General features: G+C 46.9%; 1 protein-coding gene across 3 annotated transcripts in view; it reads left to right on the top strand.

The window, feature by feature from the left end:
* The window catches only part of LOC119181354 (NADH dehydrogenase [ubiquinone] 1 alpha subcomplex assembly factor 2), a 64264-nt gene extending 50324 nt beyond the window's left edge, over positions 1-13940 (top strand). Inside the window, exon 7 of one of the 3 annotated variants that reach the window (XM_037432575.2) lies at positions 11603-13940. The gene's annotated coding sequence lies outside the window, so the exon portion shown is untranslated. Of the gene's footprint in view, positions 1-3552; positions 9777-9991; positions 11339-11602 lie in introns of those variants that run through there. The other 2 variants (XM_075874866.1, XM_037432574.2) reach the window with 2 other exon arrangements.
* The last annotated feature ends 4064 nt before the right edge of the window (positions 13941-18004 follow it).

Here is an 18004-nt window from a genome sequence, read left to right as displayed (position 1 = left end):
TGCTGTTCATGGGCGGACGCCTAGTTGTGCCTGCAACACTACGCAGAGACATCGTGAACCTGCTGCACGATGGTCACCAAGGCGTCAATCGGTGCTTGGCGGTGGCCCGAGGCTTTGTGTGGTGGCCCAGTCTCAACAGCCAGGTTAAAGCAGCCGTAGAGAACTGCCCAGCATGTGCTTCTCTACGCGTTCAACGCTGTGAGCCCATGATTGCGACCGAGACACCATCAGCTCCGTGGCAAAGGGTGGCCATTGACTTGTTTCATTTTGCTAATCAAGAGTTCCTGGTGGTTGTCGACTACCGTTCTCGGTACCCTGAGGTCCTCACACTCCGGTCCACTTCTGCGGGAGCCGTTATTTCTGCGATCAAGAGCACATTTGCCCGACACGGCATCCCGGTGACTGTTGTCAGCGACAATGGGCCACAGTTTTCCTGCAAAGCTTTTGAGGACTTTGGGAAGACATACGGTTTCACGCATGTCACGAGCAGTCCACGCTACCCGCAGTCGAACGTCGAAGCAGAGCGCATGGTTCGCAGGATCAAGGAGTTGTTTCTAAAGGCCACAGACCCGTTTCTGGCTCTGCTAGCATACCGTAACACTCCCGGTGTGTCTGGCTACAGCCCGGCCCAACTGCTCAAGGGACGCTCTCTGCGAACTCGTGTGCCAGCCACGGCTCAAAGCCTTGTTCCAGATTGGTCCCAGGTGAAAGAATTCAATGACAGAGATGCCTCCCAGAGACGAAGACAACAGAGAGACTACAATAACCGACACGCAGCGCATGACCTTCGTGCTCTCGACGATGGGGAGGAAGTCTGGGTGCATGACACGCGGGCAAGGGCGACGGTCCTAAGCCCGGCTCAGAGACCCTGCTCGTACATCGTCCAGACGCCCAGTGGCATACTAGTGAGAAACCGCAGACAGCCTGTCCCCTGCAGCAATCCTCAGTCGGCCCCCTCAGATGAGACGGGAATCCCCAACTCTGCGGCCCCGACATCGGCGCCGTCTCCCGGACCACAGCGGGCAGCAACCGGTAACACATCGGACACTCCAGCTCCTGCACCGGCTGCAGGATCGCCAGGTCACCGTTACACACGATACGGCCGACGCGTGGTGCCACCTCGGAGACTTAATTTGTGAGACTGCTGCAGGGACTGTTTCTTGGTGGTGCACCTTTGGAACACTTGTGTTTGAGAGCTCCGGAAGGAGCGATGTAGAGGACGCCACCTGTTGCTTCTAGTAACTGGGAGGTGGCACCCCCACTCTGTATAAAAGGCATCGGTGGGCATTAAGCAGGGCTTTTTGCTGTTTGTGAACTACGCGTTGTCGGGTCATTCTTCGCGGGCTTCACGCCCACTTTTGGCTCGGCTAGCGGCGTCCGCGCTACCCGGGCACGTCACTACAGAAACGTGCTTGTTTTTCTCTCATAAGTATGCATTATCTATTTATGCAAATAGCAGTACAGTATTAAGTGAGAACCATTTATTGTTTCGTCTTCTGCGACGCTAGGTGCGCCTGTCCTTGTGGTCTGCCCCCAATGCACCTCTAGTTTTGTTGTGAAGTCGAGTCAGCGAAGCATGACAGTGCGTCTACTTAGCTTCGTCATCGTTTTACAGTCGGTTTAAAACGAGTTTAGGCAAGACGTGCTCGCGAAAAACATGAACGCCAGGCAATACCCTGCACTGTCATGAGACGCTACATCTAGGCGCAGCGGTGAGTGGACGAGGCTTCGTTTCAACTGTCAAATGCGACTCGCAAAGCTCCAACGTCGCAGCAAATCAGAAGATCTAGTAGTCGTCAGCCTCTTCGAGCAAGAAAGGCACTGCTTAGCCTGTTTTATTGCACCCCACTACCCGCGCTCCGCGAAAAACGAAACTGAAACTGTAGCAAAAGGTCTGTGGACATTTCACTAGCTAACCCTATCCAATCTGAAGCCTGTACTTCCCATAATTCCCATGGGGGCACACGATCGCCATGCCATATTCCTTTCTAGATATTATTGCATGAAACTCTATGCCACCGCTGTTCTGCAAGCATGGGTGCCGCCATTGCTCCATAGCGATGGCAATGAAACTGTCCTGCTTTTGCCAGTGACAAAATTAGGGCAGTCTCATTGCCATCGCTATCGAGCAATAGCGGCGCCCATGCTTGCTGAACAGCGAGAATATGGACACGTGGTGTGCGCGCAACAGTCAGTCAGTCATGTATCGACTATGCCCTTGTGTCACGTAGACTAGTGATGCACATCACCCGAGTACATGTTGATGAGGCAGGCCAATACAGTGTGGGGAGCAACCACAAGAGAATAAAGCTGAATTTCGCAGCTTCACCCTACCATAGAACCCAGCGCCGACACCGCAGCTCAGCAAGGTGGTTCTTACCAGTAGAAGCCTACGACACAATAGCTAAGGCATTTGAAGCGGGCGATGTATTCAATAATTCAGATGGCCCAGTCACGTATGAAGCGTTCATCAAAGAACTGAAAGACTTGATGGGCAGACATGATACTCGTGTAAACTCTCGCAAAGGTGTTCAGCGTAAACCGTAGTGAGACACCGAGGTGAAAGAGGCGTTGAAAGCCCGACGTGCAGCAAATCGAGAGCATCGGAGCGCCATTCGGAACCTCCCAGCTGAAGATTGTGAGCAGGCGTGGCACAAGTACCTGGGGTTGAAGTTGAAGTGGCATATGCAACAACTAGTGCAACGCAAGATTGCGGAAAGCGACTACAAGAAAATCAAGGAGCTCACAACACCAGGTCGTAGTAGAATGCAGAACATTTAGAGGTGCAGTGAAATATCTGTATAACGAACCCTACATTATCGAACTTTTCAGATGAATGAACTTTAAAAAAAAAACCCGCACCGACTGCTAATAGTTTCAATGTAAAACTATTTCGCTACTACATTCTTCAGAATACCGAACTTTTCGGAATAACTACCATGAATTTAGTTCCGCGTTATATTAACAATGCCTCAGTACTACAAACTCATGTTTTGAAATCCGTCTCCACCACCGGAGAGGTACGCAAACAGACGACAAAGCGAACAGACACCTTGCTTTTCAGAAGTGTGGCAGTTTGGGCTAGTTGGTATGACATGACGATAGTTATAGCGCGACAACAGAATGACGACAAAGAGTGCTCATGTGCCTCTCTTCTTTTTGTCATCGTTCTGTGCTCGCGCTATAACTATCGGCTTCTGAAAAGACGCACGACAGTGCAGAGGGTAAAAAAAAAAAAAAACAAACGAAAGGGCGACCTTGTTTTTTTATTGAAAGCGGGAACTGCGGGTTTACAAGCGCAGAGGCGAGGGCAACACGGGAGGGCAATGTCAGCGAGGTAGAGTGGGAGTCGCGGAGCTGGAAGCATAGGCGCGGAAAACCTGAGACAGCGAGGGAGCAGAAAACGAACTGCGAGGAATTTTTTTTATCACTTTTTTATTTCGGAAGAGGCACTGACAGCCGCAACGCTTCGGGTTTTTCTTTTTTTGTCACTTCTTTATGTGGTCTAGGACTAGGAGGTTTTGTTTGTCAATCTTGTTCATCTCTTTTCAGTGATTACTTATCGCGTCCGCAAAGCAAGTCGGCGTTTAAGCTGTGGTGCTACTACGAATGGGTTCATCTCTGCTTGCGACAAAGAAGCGGAATCAGTTTTCGCTAAGCGAGAAATTGGATATTCTTCGGCAACTGGAAGGCAAAAAGCAGGCTGTTGTGACTAAAGAACTGAGTCGCACCACAGGAATGTAGATGAGCTGGGGCTCTTCGCGAAACAAAGTTTGTGCTGCACTCATCAAAAAAAAAAAACTGACTTCTTCAAAGTAAACGTGCATTTTCTGGTGTTCACTGTGCATTAGTTTTTTTCTCGTTAAAAATGAGTTCAAGGACCCACTATTTAAGGTAAGTTCTTTTGGTCAGTGGAAAATAGGTATTTATGGTCAATTTTTGGGTTTTCACTATAACAACCTTTCAAAATAACGAACGAATTGCCGCGGCCCTCTGAAGTTCGTTATACTGAGATTTCACTGTATGTAGCGAAATTCGACAGAAAAAGCCCCTCACGTCCAACGCTCGGAGACAAGGTGACTAGGGAACACTTCTCCAATGTCAAAAAGCGGACAACTGAGTACATCCAGATTGTTTCCGGAGCCCCGGCTCCGGTGGTAGCCGCAGAGACCGAAGTACATATACCACCGACCCCAGAGGATGCATAGGAGACAGACCCTGAATGGAAAGTCGCGCGAGTAGCGCTAGAGCATGCCCTAGCGAAAATAGCATCACCGACGACACATGGGCTGGATGATATACCCGCAGGTCTGGTAAAGTGCCTGGGACAAATAGCGAGGGAACATCTTGCTGCTATCCTCACGGGTATTATAGAAGGAAACCCCATCACCAACGACTGGTTGCAAAGCCGCGTATGTCTAGTTTCCAAAAAAGGCACTGACAGCAGTTTCCTCAGCAGCTACAGGCCCATAACTGTGACCATTGTGCTATACAGGCTATTTGCACAAGTAGTTAAGGCACGGATCAGTAGATGGGCTGAATATAGCGGACACTTCACAGAACTCCAAAATGGCTTTTCCGCCCAAACAGACGCCTGGAGGATAATTTTTTCGTGTTTACCCAATGCATTGAGATTGCGCGTAAACAATCCCGCAATCTACTCACATGCTTCCTGAATGTTTCGAAGGCATACGACTGTTCCACATCACCTAATGCTGCAGCGCATGACCCAGCTGGACATGCCACAAAAATGAATAGACCTTCTGCGTCGCCTTTATTCGGCTTGCTCGGTGGTGGCACGCTTGGTAGATACGGCATCTGAGCCAGTAACGGTCTGCAGAGGACTCAAGCAGGGGTGCCCACTCTCGCCACTGCACTACATGCTGTATGCATCGGGTTTAGAAAGTGCCCTCATCCAGTCAAATATCGGTTTTCAGATGAAATTCCTGTCGGAAGGGCCGCCCGAAGTATGGACACTGCGGGGGCTGGTTTTTGCAGATGATATTGTTCTTCTTGCAGAAGACCTACATCACCTACAACAGCTGGTGACAATATCAGCTCTTCATTTGGCAGACCTAGCTAGGCCTTTGGTTTAACCCTCAGTAGTCGGCTGTTGTCCAATTTGCTGGAGAAGTAGACACAAACCTCCCATTAGAACTTCCTAATGGAGACAAGTTGCTTTTTTCAACAAAATACCGGTATCTGGGGGTGACCATAGGCACGGGAGAAGACCCATTCTCGGGGCACGAGGATCGATTGCGGCTGACTTCCCAGCGTGCGAGCTGCATTCTGCGCCGGAGAAGCCTCTGGGGCTGCAACAGATATGTATTGGTGCGAGGTCTGTGGATATTTATTCATGTACCATGTCTGACCTTTGCAAACGCCATCATATGCCTGTCTAGCAAAATTCGTGAGTGGCTGGAGCGAGGCCAAAGGGAGGTGGGCTGTTTGGCATTGGGCTGCCATGGAAGGGTTGCCGTGGAGGCCATCCAGGGGAACAAGGGTTGGTCTGCGTACGAGGCGCAGGAAGCCACGAGCAAGATCATTTATGAAGGACGCCTACACTTCATGAACGATTAGCAGTGGGCCCGTCGTATGTTCCGCGATCTGTACTTCGTGGGACTCGAGACACAGTGGTCGAACACAGTCTACTCTCTTCGACGCAAATACGACATGTTGGACCTCTCAACAATCGAGACCACGGAGCACAAGTTTTCCGCAGCAGTACGGAAACGTATACGCAAAGTGGAGACTGCGCAATGGGAAATCTCGATGCAGCAGAAGAGTACACTTCAGCTGTATCGTACATACAAAGAGGCCATTGCCTCGATATCTGTGTATGACAACAGTGGTGGAAGTGGGCTACTGTTCGAAACACGTGCGGAAGCACTTTGCACGCTCACATACCATAGCCACTTCGACCCAAACATCCACTCCACCCTGTGCAGAGAGTGCGGAGCGGAACAGTAGACAGTTGACCACTTGGTGCTACAATGCCAAAAACTCTCGCCGTGCCCACCAGAGGCCACTACACTAGCTGGCCTTGACGGACAGGAATGCAAAAGCAGTTTCCACTACAAAGACAAGGCTCCAACAGTGGTGAAATTGGTGCCAAAAGTGAACTCTTCTTTGTGCTTTCGATCTTTTTTTGTTTGTTCTTTTCTTTATATACCTAGGCTTGAACACAACATATATGTGTTCACCCGTTATAAAGGGCAAAGCCACTACTCATCATCTTCATCAGCCATGGAGGAAGAAAAACTGAGGAGAGGCCCTCGTTATCCAAGCGGCAGAAAAAAAAAAGTGTGGCGGAAGTCAGGTGCTTTTTCGCAATGGTTGCTATGGCAATGTGGGCACGCCGCTGATGCCCCGTCATGGCCCCGTCGCCGGCAAATTACACCTTTGACCGGCTTGTTGTCCGTGAATCTGAAATATTAGGAGATCACTGTGTTCGCGGATGACATAAGGTTTGAGAGGTTAATCCTACAGTGAGTGTATGTCGCCACGGTTGCGTGCGCAGTATTCAGCGTGCCATCGCGAGGGGTTTTCGAAGCCTGCGACAGCTTCTCCGAGAAAGCTTCACGCCGCAACATTGCTGTTTGCCTTCGCTTGTAGTGCTGCTGCGCTCCTCTACGATGAAAGGATACATTTCCGAGAACTGAAGACACCTTCGGCAGCTCTTAATGTAGGAGACAGTGGTGACCCGTTTCCGTGCGCGACGGTGACAATTGGAATGCATTGGCCCGGTGCTCTCACTGAAGGCTGTATCGTCAAGAGTAGAAAAGACGTGCCTAACCCAATTATGTTTGACACAAGAAGGCGATTTGCGAAGCTGCTTGACATGTTCAGATTCCATTGCGTTTTGTGCGAGGTAGTTTATACGGGCCAAAGTTCTCTTCAAAGTGGTCGTACCCGAACGATCACCCGCCCTACTGTAACTTGACTGAAGTGCCGCCACCTTGGTGCGATTGCAAGAAACTTTATGGTGGGATTGTTATGATGCACAGATGCAAGGGATAATCTGAAGGTGCAACATGGTTCTATGGAGGAAGGCCAATGCAGATGGCATTCTTAAATTATGTCGCATACCCTTAACTTATCGGTTCACCTGAAAAAAAAAAAAAAAAAAAAAGTCCACGGCGATTACTCTTTCGAGTTGCACAGTTTCTTGCATTTAGCTCAATAGGCTTGAGGCACGTAACTGGAAGTTTATTTGAAATGCTCAAAAGCAATGCTTGCACTCAATAAAACTTTGTTCCATTTCCTGTACATTCACCTGGGCAATATACCGGTGTATATAACCATGCAGTCGATTTGCATGTCTCTCCATTAAAGGTTGGGCATTTGAATCTGCAGCGCGCGTCTCGTTGCCGTTTCTCACGGCAGTAGGAACGGCATCCTCGCAAAAGGGAACTGCCACTGACACCGTTCCATTGAAGTGGTCAGGTGGGAAGTGTTTTGAGCACATAAAAGACCATTTCGTTGGTTCCCAGTTGCGTTGGCTGAGTCCAATGGCCTCGATTCATAGCCTCCTTCGATGGGAATCTTTGGGCAACCTGCACGACAGCAATTATAAATGTACGCGAATTCGCTGACATTATTGACACATGGACAAATAGTTGTGAATAAATTGAACCACAGTGATATCACGATGCGGACAAAGCGAACGAACGAAGAAACTCCAGCGCTAGCTGCGCCATGACGTCAGCGTCATGGTTAATTGCGCTGTGTTTTATTGCGTTTAAGAACAGTTACTAAGAGCCGTAAATGAATCCCAGGAACACTACGCTGGCGCATGCAGTATCGCGCGTTATGTTCTGCAAGGATACTTTCCATCATACCGTACGTCGAACATAAAGGATATTCAATACACTCACCTGTGGAAGCTGATGCCTGGTTCCTTCCCGTTTTATCGAGGGCATCGCAGCTTTTTAGCCCATGCAATCAGATGTATCGCTTTCCGGCTCGGTCAGCTGACGATGTCTTTGCGCTCTGGCCAACGCAATGCGATATCATCTCCTAGCAACCAGATGAACCAGGGGAACCGTGAATTTTTCGTTGTAGCAGGAGTTTCGTTGAAGCGGCGTTCGTTGTAGCGGGGTTCGACTGTATAGCGCACGAAACCATAACCATTTGCACCATTTACATTTCGCTCAACGAACAATTGACACTACAAGAACTCGAGGAGCTGACTCTCCCACTTTCAGAACCGTTTGTTGTCGTAGGAGATTATAACACCCATGATACACCTTATGGGGCAGTGACAAAACGGGCCAAAGAGGGCATCTCATTGAAGATTTTATTTTATCGAATTACATTTGTTTTTTTAACTCCGGCACACCAATGTACTTTTCACCAAGTTCAGGCAAGCTTAGTTGCCTTGATCTAGCATTTTGTTCACCATCTGTTTTTAAGCGACTTTAAGTGGGAAGTCCTCGACTCTTTATACGGCAATGATCTACCTGCAATCATCAAACTGCCATCCTCACTACCCACCATCATCCGTTGTCGAAGTGCAGTCACAACGACAAGCTGCACCTTTCACCTTTCCCATGGCAGCGAAGGGTAGTGAGGCCGGGCGAGAATTCGAAACCTGCTGGAACGGATGTTCTAACCCCTGTAACTTCCTTATTATAGCACGCATTCACAAAATCTTTGCGGCAACATGCTCACAAAGCAAAAGTGCACATAGTTTTCTTCATAACATTTTTTGGACCTCAGGGTTGTTTACTGGCCCTTTAAAGGCACAATGCAGGGCAAAATGATTTTTCGCACATTAGTAAGGTACAGTTCCACAATCCCAAAAACGCCACTCTTTCCAGTGATGTTCCATACTACGCCGAGGAATTCCCATTCAGAGATATGCAAATTCCCTATTTCGAGGATTTTTCCCGGCAAGCATAGACAAAATTTCCAGCATATTTCCCTGCACAACAGTACTAATTTCCGCCCCCATATATGCACACACATACCATAATTACACGTCTCTGATGTACTGGCGACTTTTGAAATTATGACTAGGCCCTCCGCAGCAGCACAACAAAAGCATGTCTTTATTAATTCATATACTGTTAGTACACTGCGCATTGTGGGCTTCAAGTCTAACACCAATAGTGAACAAGACATCGCTCCACGTAAATATCAGAAACAAATCTCAAGGGTGCATGCGCCAGAACTGATTTGAAGGTGCACTGTGACTGCTAATTATTGGTCATCATAGAAGAATTTAACCAATTCTGAAAGTCCCTGCAATATCATGATTCTCTTTTTCCATTTAGCTCAAAATGACAGGCGAGAATTCGCCTAAAAAGGGCGAATTCTCTGCACGGAACATCACTGACTCTTACCGCGACGCAACACTTAGTAAGCGAGAAAACGAGCGATAAAAAAATTTGGTTGGCGACGCCACTTTGAGATTCCTGCACCAAACACCGTGTCATTAATCGATAAAAATGAAGTACATTGTAATCTGTAGATGCCCTACACTTAACATACAAAGTTTAAAAAGATTTCTTCAAGCAAATGCCACGAAAATAGCAAAAAGGCATTTTGAAATTTTTTTAGTCACGCGCGGAGATTTTGGCGTGAAATTTAAAATAAGACTTAAACCTTGATTTTGTCTGTCAATAATGAGCGTATGATAGTAAAACATATAGAATTAGAGTTCTTAGAGTGTAGATTATCAATACAAACCAAGTCACAGTTCCTCATTAGTGTTCCTTTAAATTTCAAATGCGTTACAGTCTACACTATGTGCCTCACATATTCAGGAAGCACATCTTTGGCTTGTGACTTCATTTATTTATTCATGTATTTAAAAAGTCCTTACAGGCCTTGTTAGAGGCAATGGGTAAGGGGGGGCATCACCAAAAAAACTATCACGCATAGTGAATACTTATACAAGATGAAATGAATAAAATGATGAAAATGAATACAAGGAGAATTCATGCCCTTGGTATGAAGGACGTAATTTTTTCACCTCGCTTTACAGTGGCACCAATGCGATTGTGAAACTGACGTGCAAGAGACCTGAATGTTTTTATCACCAATGTGACTAATAAAGGAAGTTACTGACAGTCATGAAAATGTTTATGCTTGTGCAAGTTGGCCTTTAAGAAACTAAGTGAACGGCAAACCACAATATCTCAATGGGCTATTTTCACTGTGAAGCATGACATTATCTTTGCCTGAACACTAGGTATGAGCAGGCTGATGTCCCTCTCATAATCTCCGTACTGTCAATATCTTTTGTTTATGTTTTTTTAACGGGACATACTGAAATGGTTTTGTAGATTTGAACAAGCATCTGCTTTCTTTTGACAAACCTAACGAAACCTGATCACAATTTTCTTTTTAAGACAGAAGAACAGCTTGGTCTGTGAAAAAAAAAGCCTTAGCCAGAACATTTTTTTCGTGCTTCAATACCATTGCGATCCAATATGCAAGTATACGTTCTATGCATACTGCCCAGTCCTGTACTACATATGTAAATTTTTCCCTTGAAAGGCCCATTGCCTGCTAGATTAACAAAAGCAGTGCTTTAATCAGCAAACTAAACGCCTTACTGAAGCTGGTTTCCCGATATATGTTTTGACCACCGTTTCTGAGTGTCTACTCCGAGAAATCAGAACGAGCCCAGAGAATAATGCTCCAACCCGTACAAAGGATAAGGGACGGGAGAAACGAAACTTCGTCGTTATTCCCTATATCCACGGCGTCACCCACAACCTCAAAAAAGTGGCCAGCAGGTGCGACGTAGACCTGGTTTTTTCTGCTCCAGAAAAACTGGCTAGGTTGTGCAGGGCCGTGAATCCTGATTCCAGGGTTGAGCGAGGCTGCAAAATCAAGCATCGGAAGAAGTACGTTCCATGCATTGAAGGGGTGGTGTACTCTCTACCCCTGTCCTGCGGCAAGTGGTACATCGGCCAAACAGGCAGGTGTTTAAATGAGCGGCTGAAATAGCACGCTCACAACGTCTCCTCTACAGTTTCGGGCCACCTCGGCATTCATTGCCGAGACTGCGGTTGTGTCCCCGATTTTCAGCTTTGTACCGTCATTGGGCGTCATCGGGACCAGATGATACGTGAAATTTATGAGGCTGCAGAGATAGAAAGGCTGGGCAGTGCATGTGTCAGCAGGACTTCAATTGCACTATCGCAAAAAGAAAGAGATTTTCTTCGGAACGTTAGCACACGTGTTGTTCATGGTGCGTTGTGGCGATGATTACGTGGTTGTTAGGTGGATTCTGTTTTCTTCGTTTTGTATTTTTTCTTTTTTTGTCAGATACTGCCCAAGTATATATTGTGCGGTTCTAGCAAATAAATCTTGTTGTAAGTCAGTGCCGCTGTCTGTCTCCTTCTTTCTCTTGTCCCTCGTTATTGGCGCTGTTCTTTATGTGAATTATGTCGTACCAACTCGGCCAAGGAACCACGTCAGCTACTTTCATTTCTAGTACATCGGGCTCTTTTAATTGTTTCATCGTTCAGCCATGTGTCATCGTCGTCATGTACGTCTATGTTGTGTGCAATACCCGAAAGTTCTCTTTTCTTGTCCGGTACAAACAACTCTCTCCCGACATTCTGCTGCTCTTCGGCGGTTTCAGGCCTTCGCAGGGACACGGTCTTCGACTCCTCAAGATCCTTAGTTCTGAGTGGCACCGACAAGCTCGTTTCTACAAGCAGTGTTTGTTTCTCTCGCTCCAAGGGACTAGGAACTACAATGGAGGCAAGAAGTGGCTCGATCACCGTGACCTAGCTAATGCGGCGGTGGAATTTTGTTGGCGGCAGATGCTGACTGAACTACGAGCTTCGCTGCCAAAAAAGCCCTCCCCCAGCAAGGAGGGACTGCATTCTCTGGCGAATGTGTCTTTGCCTGAGAACATACCCAGTGTGCTTAGCCGCGGCCCCAAGTATGCTTTTGAACCAAGAAGGTCAAGGGCGGAACTTCTGGGCCTGGTCCGCAGCATTTCTAGGAAGGTACCTGCTGACTGTGCCGAGAGCTGTGTTTCTGAGGGTTGTGACATTCTTCGTAACCATAGAGCAGGCTTGACCAGGGTTTCTGTAAAGAAAGTAAAATCCTTCCTGAAGGATAAGTTATTGTCCTTGGTAGCAGCAGATAAGGAGGGATGTTTTATTATTCCGAATGAAATTTATAAGAAAAAAGCTGGTGAAACGCCTTTGTTTTTCAGCCCCAAGCTAATGTGTCAATTCCGAAGGTTAAAAGCTATGCAAAAAGTCTCTGTAAAAGATTGAATCTTAATGGTTTGGTAAAAAAGATGGATGGCAAGAAAAACCTTAGCATGGAAATTTTCTTTAACGCGAAAACGTACAAAGTTAACTGTGCTTTGTGTTATAGTGTCAGAGGTGAACGTGTGGCAAAACATACTGGCACAATTTCTTCAGGGTAAACTGATGTTATTAAGCATAGACGATCCATTCCTAGCTAAAAGTTCCTATGATGTGATTTCCGTGCTGAAAGATAACAAAGTTTATGGCTACCAGGCATGCTCAATAGATATTAAAGATCTGTACTACTCATTGCCACACAGTGAGCTTCTAGCTTCCATTCGCGGGTGGATTGACAGTTTTGGCGTAGTGAATTATCAGAATGCAGTAGGTATACCTGTTGAAGGTTTTATGGAACTGCTAGAGTATTACCTGAGGTCGACATTTGCAGAGTGGGATGATCACATTTACTTGCAACGTCAAGGGGTGTGCATAGGATCATGCCTTGCACCCATTTTGAGTGATTTATTTTTAGGCAGCCGTGATTGTGCCATTCATAATTGCTTGGAATCCACAACTGTTAAGAGAGTATTCCGCTATGTTGACGACTTCCTCGTGTTGTTTCAAGCTGGAACCTCGTCGGACGGTTCGCCTTTGACTACTATTTTAGAAATTTTCAGTAAGTGCCTTTCTCCGCTTGTTATAACACATGAAGTTCCGGACAGAGGAGCCATCAGGTTCCTAGATTTGATGTTAACATTGAGTCCTTCCCACGTGTGTTGGGCCTATGAGCCACGCTCTAACAAGCCAGTCCTCCCTTTTGGTTCAGCACATTCAAAAGTGGTGAAGCGCGCTATTGCTAAGACTTGCTACACGAACGCTCTGCGAGGGTCCTGCCATCACACAATTCAGTCCAGCTTTAATCAGCAAACTAAACGCCTTACTGAAGCTGGTTTCCCGACGTACGTTTTGACCACCGTTTCCGAGTGTCTACTCTGAGAAATCAGGACAAGCCCAGAGAATAGTGCTCAAACCCGTACAAAGGATAAGGTACGGGAGAAACGAAACTTCGCCGTTATTCCCTATATCCACGGCGTCACCCACAACCTCAAAAAAGTGGCCAGCAGGTGCGATGTAGACCTGGTTTTTTCTGCTCCAGAAAAACTGGCTAGGTTGTGCAGGGCCGTGAATCCTGATTCCAGGGTTGAGCGAGGCTGCAAAATCAAGCATCGGAAGAAGTACGTTCCATGCATTGAAGGGGTGGTGTACTCTCTACCCCTGTCCTGCGGCAAGTGGTACATCGGCCAAACAGGCAGGTGTTTAAATGAGCGGCTGAAATAGCACGCTCACAACGTCTCCTCTACAGTTTCGGGCCACCTCGGCATTCATTGCCGAGACTGCAGTTGTGTCCCCGATTTTCAGCTTTGTACCGTCATTAGGCGTTATCGGGACCAGATGATACGTGAAATTTATGAGGCTGCAGAGATAGGCTGGGCAGTGCATGTGTCAGCAGGCCTTCGATTGCGCTATCGCAAAAAGAAATAGATTTTCTTTGGAACGTTAGCACACGTGTTGTTCATGGTGCGTTGTGGCAATGATTACGTGGTTGTTAGGTGGATTCTGTTTTCTTTGTTTCGTATTTTTTCTCTTTTTTTTGTCAGATACTGCCCAAGTAGATATTGTGCAGTTCTAGCAAATAAATCTTGTTGTAAGTCAGTGCCGCTGTCAGTCTCCTTCTTTCTCTTGTCCCTCGTTATTGGTGCTGTTTTTTATGTGAATTATGTCGTACCAACTCGCCCAAGCAACCACGTTAGTTACATTGTATGCTGTTGACTGTATCTGCTTAGTAAACACAGCACGATTATTGTGACAATCAAATGGAAGGCTTCGTCTCAAGAGTGCAGGTGGTAAGCACAAATGCTCCCATTAAACAAGCCATGATGCCCAAATTTCACCCATAATCTGTGTTAAGTGGGTTAATCCTTGGGAGTTCACGAACAAGCTGGTAGAATTTCAGTGAACTGATTGAGCACTTAACATGTTCGCTGTAAGAAGCATGCTTGAGGTCTCGTTTTACGTGTGGAGTGACCTACCGGTGGGCCACTCGGCATATCTTCCAGGCTCGCGGTGACCCTCTGGTGACCCACCGGTGGGTCATGGCATCTAACAAGGAACAATTTTTTCTGATCATTTATAATCTCTTGCAACAAGAATCATACCTCTGTGTTCATGTTTAATAAATTTATCGCATCAGCAAGCAGGTGCATGCTCGTAACATCGTGGGCTCATAGGAGGAGCACAGGCTGTGACACATCAGTGACCCTCGCTGCAGTAAACGTGTTAATCTATCACAAGCATTTCTATAAACACGCTAGTGGCAGATTGGCAAGCCGTGACGTAAGAAGTCTCTTTCTCTGGAAGCATGTCTATTGCATTGATTGATTGATATGTGGGGTTTAACGTCCCAAAACCACCATCTGATTATGAGAGACGCCGTAGTGGAGGGCTCCGGAAATTTTGACCACCTGGGGTTCTTTAACGTGCACCCAAATCTGAGCACACGGGCCTACAACATTTCCGCCTCCATCGGAAATGCAGCCGCCGCAGCCGGGATTTGAACCCGCGACCTGCGGGTCAGCAGCCGAGTACCTTAGCCACTAGAAGCATGTCTATTGCAGCCAAAGATATTGTTTTGTGGTCAGCTGCACTTGCAGTGGAGCTTTTTCTTCAGTTCAGCATTGAAAATTGATTGTTTTGCAGCAGCTGAAACTTGGGTGGCATACAACGGCTCTACATGATGTCATTGACAGTCGTCGGGATTTATAGCCGGTGACTTCCAGGGTTCATTTTGCAATGAAATACTTCTACAGTCCATTTTTCACACATGTACAGGCACAACGAATCCTCCAACTCTATAAATATAGCTGAAGAAAAAAGTGGCCACATATCTGCTTGCTTCACTGATAGTCTTATTGGCCAAGTGGACATTTATGTTTTGCTTGCCTCAGACAGCGACTCCTTTATGTTTAACAGGCTGCATCTGCATTGATAAAACGCAGGAGGTGCTGCGTTGAGGTCTCTAGATGAAACAAGTTTCCAAGGTAGCGACATTCTCCCCTTTCCTCCTAGCTTATGTTCATGGAGTGCCCCTAGAAAGTTCAAAACTTTACCAAAAAGGCGAATACTTGGGTTCAGTTGCTATGGTAAATAGATGTTAATGAAACAAAATGGAAGGAAATGAGTTGTAGAGTAAACAATCACCTATATGAACATAACCGGTACAACACAAGAGCAAGCGGGGCGTGCGTTACTCAATTGGCAACATTGTGCAGTTCTATATTTTACACCACTAGCCATGGCATCTCGTGTCGTACATCGTAATTTGTCCAGTGATAACTAGCCCACTTCTCCGAGTGTGTTTTGTTTGAGCTGTGGCACAGTGAATACGCTTCTTGTTGGACCCTGTCAGTGACCACAGGGTGCGACATTGTAACTAGTGATTACAGCCGGCTTGTGCACACGCAAGGAAAAACTACGGCCAGACTGGTACAAACCCTTGACTAGCAGCACTGCGATGACGGTTTTTCTTTTTTTAAATGTGCCAATTTGGACAATCGTGATGCCAGATAATTCTGGCGCAGTGCGCCAAACTTTCTCAAAAATGAGAGTTCTAATGGTGAGGTGTCCCAAAGCAGCACGTTTCAACTCCTTTATGCCACATTCCAGAGAAAATGGCTCAAACTGGTCAAGCGTGAAATGTTCCTGAAGGTGCCTTGATTACACCCTCCAGCTGCTCTGTATACGTGCATACGTGCGAGTATTTGCAACAACTGGCATGCACTAGACACGCATTAGATGCGCTTCTGGCATCTCAACAACTGACAAATAAACTCGCTTTGCAGATTCGCGTTGATGAAGTTGCATGAAAGCGTTCGCGTGAAATGTTTCATAGCTACACTTCACGGGTGCTTCATTTCGGATAAAATGAGGTAAGTTGAAGAGAGAGAAACCATTTTCTGTTGTTTTAATGCAATCCAGCATTGCTAAAAAACTGGGATGTTGCATTGAAGAGCACTGCGAAACATTTGCCCAACTGGCACCAACTGAAACGCTCCTCCTCTTCAGTTTATGTGCTGGCTACGATTTCGTCTTTAGTCATGGCGAGAATCCAGCTGGACCCATATGCAAATGTGTACTTGTTTTGAGCCTTTTGCATAATAATAAATAAAACAACCAGCCATTTGCAAGACCACGTGCAAGGAATGCATCAATTACAGACGTGGATGGCAGAAAAAAGGAGGGGTAAGCGAGAGAGTGAGGTGGACGGCATCGATAATAATGAATGAAGCTACCTTGGAAACTTGTTTCACCCAGGGACCTTACGCTGCGTGAGATATGGGCGTCGTGTGACAGTATGGTCGGGAAACATGAGTTTGTGCAAAAACTAGGGCACTGCCAGGTGACAGCCCCATATTGTTGGCAGAGAACTTACATAGCATCACATTTTTAGCGCAGCACACTAGTGTCTTTAGAATTACCTATCGCTGTATTTTCTAGTAAAGGTACACACCACCTAATACTTGCGTGTTGATAGCACACCTCAGATGTGCATAGTATCTTTTTTTTTATTGACAGTGTTTATAAGTTAGAACGCAGCTCCCAGTTCAAGATGGCTGGGTGCTGCACGTGCCTAAACTTTGGTCGGGTCAGACCAAAATTTTTGTGTTCTAGTATACTAAGAAATACTATGGTCTTTAAAACTGGGATTTGGTGGATGACCTTTTCATGGCCCCTTTAAATGCACTGCTTCTGTGTTGTGAAGTACATGGGACTAGTTACGGATGCTATGCAACACGAAGTGGCTGAGTGTTAGCAGCGACGCCTTGTGATGACAGCCTTCAGTACTTAACTGCTCTGGAAAATTCTCAGTAAAACACCTCTTAGATAGCACAGCACGTAACTGAAAATTGATATGTGGCCTGGTGAGGTGCCTGTGTATGCAGCTCTGGGCCGTGGCTAAAAGATTTTAATGAAGCTGTCCAAACTGTATAACTTTCCAAGCCATCTTGATCTCCACAGAGTTGAAGCAGCATTGACACAGCCTCGAGGACTTTTGTGAAGCCGCCGTGGGTAAAGATGATGCGATGTGCAAGGCCTTACCATCGCTGAGACCTGGGAGCACGACTACGGTTGCAACTGAGACCACTAGGAGCACCCATGGGCTGACCTGAGTACAGGCATCGTCTGGAGGTTTGCGAGGTGGAAGCCCTCACGTCTACTTCGGCTCTGTCCTAACTCGTCCTTCACGATGACGGCCCGATATTCACAAGTCAAGAAAGTCTATAGGTCAATGACGTGCATCTTGACAGTGCAGCCCCGTGAGTTCAGGCACCGTCTGGAGGCTCACGAGGCGGGAGCCCTCACATCTTATTCTGCTCAGTAATGATTCGCCCTTCAAGACGACTGCCCGATGTTCACAAGTGAAGGCAGTCCATAGGTCAACAACGTACATCTTGACAGCGCAGCACCGTGAGTGCAGGCACCGTCTGGAGGCTTGCGAGACAAGAGCCCTCACGTCTTCTCCGGCTCAGTACTGACTCGCCCTTCACGACGATGGCCCAATATGCACAAGATCATGAAGAACGACTGCCCCACAAGTGACGGATGTTCATTTTGCAGACCTTGTTTCATTGTGCAAACCTGTTTTTATTTCGTTGTGCAGATATTCCCTGTGCAAACCTGTTGACTCCGACTTTGCCACGTGACACGGCCGGCCAGTG

The sequence above is a fragment of the Rhipicephalus microplus genome, chromosome 10 (assembly GCF_043290135.1).
Source record: "Rhipicephalus microplus isolate Deutch F79 chromosome 10, USDA_Rmic, whole genome shotgun sequence".
Classification (NCBI taxonomy): Eukaryota; Metazoa; Arthropoda; class Arachnida; order Ixodida; family Ixodidae; genus Rhipicephalus; species Rhipicephalus microplus.
This window is presented reverse-complemented; position numbering and strand designations above follow the sequence as displayed.